Source organism: Sapajus apella, unplaced genomic scaffold, assembly GCF_009761245.1.
Source record: "Sapajus apella isolate SASKATOON/1434 unplaced genomic scaffold, GSC_monkey_1.0 scaffold75, whole genome shotgun sequence".
NCBI lineage: Eukaryota > Metazoa > Chordata > Mammalia > Primates > Cebidae > Sapajus > Sapajus apella.
In genome coordinates, this window is record NW_022437015.1 from 10,371,701 (window position 1) to 10,377,700 (window position 6,000).

The following is a 6,000-nucleotide window of genomic DNA, read 5'->3' on the forward strand; positions in this document are numbered from 1 at the left end:
TGAACATTCTAATACCTAATGCAATACTTCCCACTAATACAGAATATATTTCTTCCACATTTTACAATGCTTGGATCTCTTCCAACTGTTGCTTTGTTGAGTGGTGATATGGTTTGGCTCTGTGTTCCCACCCAAGTCTCATCTGGAAGTGTAATCCCCACATTTCGAGGGAGTAGCCTGGTGGAAGACGACTGGATCATGGGAATGGTTTCCCCCATGCTGTTCTCGTGATCATGAGTGAGGTGGTGTAAAAGTGTATGGCAGTTCCCACCTAGCTCTTTCTCTCTCCTGCTGCCATGTAAGACATGCCTTCCATTTCTTTCTACTTCCACCATGATTGTAAATTTCCTGAGGCCTCCCCAGCCATGCAAAACTGTGAGTCAATTAAATATATTTTCTTTATAAATTATCCAGTCTTGAGAAGTTATTTATAGCAGTGTGGAAACAGATTAATACAAGGAGATTTCAACACAACACATTTTCAGTCTATGAAAGGGCAAAGCTATTTGAAAATGTGTCTCAGATAATTACTTTCTTACATGGCACAGCTATTCCATCCATAAAACATACAATAGGTAGATTAAGTTAAACAAATAAGAAACTATTGAATTAATAAATTGATGTATTAGAAAAGTTATATAATAGTATAATCTACTTTTTAATAAAATCCACTCATGAAGTGCTTTCAACATTGGTTGGTTTGACAGTAAGAAAGAATATGAGTCTACATGCCTTTTGCCAGTGAAGCCATTGGAGGTCAACACAATGAGCCCTTTCCCCTAAATTTCAGCCTTTATTTATTTAAAAAATGTCATCTCTACTGAGGAAAAATAAAGGAAAATATTACAGCTATTAGAGGCTCAGAAGGAGAAAAGAAATTAGGTGGAAAATATACATGCGTTACATACATACACACATATATATACATGTATACATGTATATATATACACACATAAATTTATATATATGTATATATATACATACACACATATATATACATGTATATATATAAATTTATGTGTATATGTGTGTATATATATGTATAAATTTTTTGAAGAAACAGTGAAAATAGGCCTCACTCTAGCTCCTTAACCTATAGCCTAGCAGCTGAACAGTTGAGCATGCAGTGTCTAGAATAACATCTGCCCACAAATTCTGGCTTTGCCACTTAGTAGTTATATGACCTTGCATGAGCACCATGAACTAATACTTGCCTAATAACAAAAGTGCTTAGTGGGAGTATGTAAGCCACACGTTTGCATGACTGTTTTTAGAACCTTGAAAGAAATTGTCCCTAACTCCAAGGGAAAAGAGTTTAAGGAGATGGTTTGCTAAATTTTTGCCACTTTGACAAATAATAGGCTTAAAGATTCTAAGGATCAACCCAAATGGACATATGTCTAGTTGTGAAACAACAGGAGACCAGAAAGTTTAGACAGATGCTGTTCTAGATTTCTTCAGGTGGAAGAGGTAATGTGCAGCATTTAATTGACTGACAGTATAATTTCATGTATTCAGTTGCTTTATAACTAGATCTCTGGTTTAATCCAGTCAATTTTGCTACTAGTTGGCACAAGAATGACCCCATTTGCATAGACAGGTTTCAACTTATTTCCTTAAAATTTTATGCAGACTGGAAAGGTATTAAGATATCAGGGATAGCTTCTGAATATACTAGTGTTTTGAGCTCCCTTCTTATGCATAAAAAATCTCAAAAATTATCAATATTTGCTTCCAATCTAGTGTACTTAGATATAATGTACTCAATGCAAGTATATTAAGAAACCACCAATTTCAGTTTTAGCTCACTGACTCCACAATAAAATAAAAATCAACAATTCAAATTTTGTTTATTCTGTTTAAGATTATACTATAAAAATATAATTCCCCCGGGAAGAATAATTCAATTTTAAATTTTAAAAGCAGAAAAAAATAAATGTTTTAAAAATGTATTTTATGGAAAGTTTCATGCCATATTTTTTGAAACAAGACTGAGAGAGTGTGTTTTAATAAAATACTTAAAACAAATCTAAGTATACACCATTTATTTGGGCAATCTTACGAACCTCTGACTTTGTAGAAGTGATGTGGTATTAATGGAGCATACGCAGACACACACACACACACACACACACACACACACGCAAATACACGTCTCAGACTTCAGAGATTTAGATGATAGCGAAATCTCAGCCAAAAGTTCATCATATGACCTTGGTCAAGCACAGCTTGGTGATTACAAGTCAAACCCGCTATTGGGTCTTGACGGTGACATATAGTAGCTGTGTGGTCCCAGGAAAATCAACTGCTTTGAAATATGTTTTCTCATTTGTAAATGGGAAATAAAACTATACACTCATTATGTTTAAATGTAATAAGATATATAAAGTTTTTAGCACAACACCTGGCACTAAGTGCTTAATAACTATTACTGTTTATTAATGCAGGTAAAGTACCTCACTTCTTTGGGCTTCAGATTCTTTACTTGTAAAATAAAGGGATTGGCTTATCATTACAAAATCTCTTCCAACTCAAGCTCTGCAACTTAAATGAGAAAACCCAATGCCATCCTCCCAGACAGAAATTGTAAAATCAACCTTAAAAAACACATGTCACACTCATTTTTTTTTTCACATTTTATTTTGGGCTCTCTAAACTTAACAGCATATCTCTAAGCACCACATTCTATCCAGAGTCGCTTAAGTTTGATCAGTCTTCTCTATTGGTCTATATGTAAATGTCTAGGAAAGTCTCAATTAGTATGAAACCTGGCTATAAGCTAAAACAGCTTTGAGGAGATTCATATAATGTAGGTAATCAGAGAAAAGGTCAAAGGATTTTCCCTTCTAATAAATAACGTTCATAGGTCCCTTACAATAATCTGCAATCATAATGTTCTAATTTACAGGTTACAACACCCTTCTGGACTGCTTTTAATCCACATTTCTAACGCAAAAACCTTTATGTAACATTGGGATGCTACCTCAAAGTGAGGCAGTAGCCAAAGTGAAATATGTGAAAAACTTCTGTATTAAACCATGATCACACTGTCATTCAAGTAAAACTTGAGCTCTGCAGAACAATGCAATTTGAAGCCTAAAGGATAGCAAAGTGACAACCAACATGTAATAGCAATTATAACAACCATCACAATGGTCATTTCTGATTCAAGAGATGTACACATGAACACTATAAGGAATAGGCAATATAAGATAGCAACTCTAGATAAAATGTAATTTTAAAAAAGTGAGTAATTTGTATATTTTTAGAGATACTTGACACAATGTCATCAAAGAGAAGTATAGAACAATGAAATACATCTTCAGTGTTTTTCAAACAGAAAATTAGAGACAGAACCCCTTCTGGCATGGTGTTCCCTCCCTTGATCTTGTTTACGAGGACATAATTTATTTGAAGGCCACCCAGTAAATAGAGATCTATGTAATTCCTTTCCTCTGACTTACATTCAGGTTTATTTAGTCATTGCAGGGTCTCTTGCCTGAACAACGATGAATAAGCTTTCACATGTATACAGTTCTCTCTATAAAAATACTGCTTCATTTCCCAGGAAATTGTTTTCTAGGGGAAAAAAAAGAACATATATAGCTACAGCTATTTTGAGTATTCAGTTAGGTACTATGGGCAGAAAAAGAAATAGATGGCACAGTCCCAACCCTTAAGGAAGTGTTTAAAATCTAATTGAGGATTCCAGTCTAACACACACACACACACCACCACCACCACCACCACCACCAACAACAACAACAACAACAACAAAAACAACTAAGAAGGCAATACAAAGCAGCCTACAAGCAAGTGACAAATACAAGAATTGATGTGGGAATTCTAGGAAAAGTGAGGCCAGGAACGTTTGGGTTATATTAACTTGGAAGGCACTTATAGAGGGGTATAACTTGAGTTGAGTTTCCAAAGTGGATAAGACGTGAATTATGTAGAAGAGGGGTCATCCTAGGTGAAGTGAATAGTAGTGGTGTAAGGTGCAAAGTTACAGAGGTAGATTGTTCTCTCTAATTGAACATTAAAGAGAGTTGTGCACTGAAGAATAAAGGAAAATAAGGCTCCTGCATCACAATGAGGCCAGATTATGGAGTTCCATGAAAGTCAGGTGGAATTAGGCTTGAAACAATAGAAAATAAAGGGCCATGAATATGTTGGTGAAAGAAAGCGATTTGTTGAAAGTAGTATTCACAAACCATTAAGGATTTGGGGCACAGGTGAAGACTGCCTAGGAAGCTCCTACAATGACTAGATGGGTGGTGAAGAGAGTTTAGAAATGGTGTGAGAAGGCTTTCAAGGGAAAATTTACCAGTACTTGACAATCTGTTAACTATGAGAAGTAAAGAAAAATTCAGATTCCTCTGTAAAATTGTCAGGAGTCTATGATCAGGCTGTGGAGGGCAATTAACAACAATACTGTACAAGCTATTTATCAAGAATAGGCAGGTTGTTCTTCATTGTTCCCCAAAACTGCTGAGTAATAAAATCCTTAATATAAGTAACATAACTGCCTTCCCAATGAAGGGGTGCAGGAAAGGGTCTCTCAAGATAATATTTGACTTCAGTGATTCTAGCAGAGACACAGAGGAAGAAGATGGACTTAGCACCAAACTTGATATAAAGATTAAAGATTTCTAACAGATTGTTCCAAGAAGAAAAAAAAGACAAAAAAGAAAAATTTCTTACTCTGAGCCTCCACAATGAACTTCATTCTGTCTTTCCAAAGAATTTAAGGTTCAAAATCATTGTCACCCCAAATCAGAGCTCCTTAGATTAAAAGTTAGATTCATTTGAATAATTAACGTTTATTTTTCCAAACAGTTTCTTATCTGATAAACTTCTATTCCACAAGTTCTTCTAGAGTTTATTTCGTTATTCAACATCTAATATCTGGAAATTAAGAGTTTGTCCTCTCAAATTTATATGGGCCATTTTGAAGCTAGATATACTCAGCAGGCCAGATTAAACTAAATGGCAGATCCTTCCCCATCAACTGGTGCCTGAAACATCACAAGGCCTGGGATTTTCTCTGGTCTCTACTTTCCAAATTCAGCCCAGAAATGGCTCAGCCCCACCTCCTCCAGTGAAACAGAAACAGCGCCTGTGCAAACTCCACGCCTATTCTCCTCACTGTGACTCACCCCGCCCCCACCAAGGTGCTAATGCGCAGGCGCAGCACTCAGTGTCTTTGAGTAAGGCTGTGAGAAATCTACTGTCCAGTGAAATCTAGAAGTGGTAGAATTCAATCCTCCCCTTTCTTCGGAGAAAGAGGCGCCACTTCCTCCCACTACCCGGCCAGAAGCGCGTCCCAAACATCGCTCTCTCCCGGAGCAAGCTTCTTCGCTCTCTGGCAATCCCCATTGTATCTCTATCTGCAACTCGTTTCTAACCTCACTCAGCCGCCAGCCTTCGCTAGGAGGATAGAAGCACTTGGCTCCCTAGGACCCACACCAGTTTGTTGGCTGCCTGTTTAGGCCACGGAACCTATGACCCCCCCCCCACCCCGCCCCAAACTGGGAAAAGCGTTATCCCGGTGCCTTACCCTCCCTCCTTCGCCTTTCACACCCACTCAGTGTTAAGTGCTTACCTCGGGTGTGGTGCGGTTACGAAAGAGATCAGCGGAACCCAGATCAGGCCACTGCTGGGGCAGGCGGGTTCAGCGAGATTTTTCCTGGGTCTCCACTGCCGCTTCAGACAATGAAATCAGCGTGTCCGATCATCAATTCTCATCATGATCGTGACGTCACAAAAGACAGCGGCCAATGGGAGCCTGCGATCAGCTCAGGACAGTCCCTGGCCTCAGCCCAGAACCCAAGAGTGGGGAGGGGGGAAGAGAGATGGCTGCCTGCAACTGGGCTGCCTCTTCCCCGCACAAATCAGCTACATCTATGGCCAGGGCTCTCTATACCTTCCTGAATAGCTGTGAACACCAAGCATCCCCTGTGACTATAGTAGTAACATGCCAGCCATTTGAGCAGGCCT

General features: G+C 38.3%; 1 protein-coding gene across 1 annotated transcript in view; it reads right to left on the minus strand.

Moving 5' to 3' along the window:
• The window catches only part of HDX (highly divergent homeobox), a 175,507-nt gene extending 169,743 nt beyond the window's left edge, over positions 1-5,764 (minus strand). Inside the window, exon 1 of the mRNA XM_032251400.1 lies at positions 5,606-5,764. The gene's annotated coding sequence lies outside the window, so the exon portion shown is untranslated. The remainder of the gene's footprint in view (positions 1-5,605) is intronic.
• Positions 5,765-6,000: the final 236 nt, after the last annotated feature.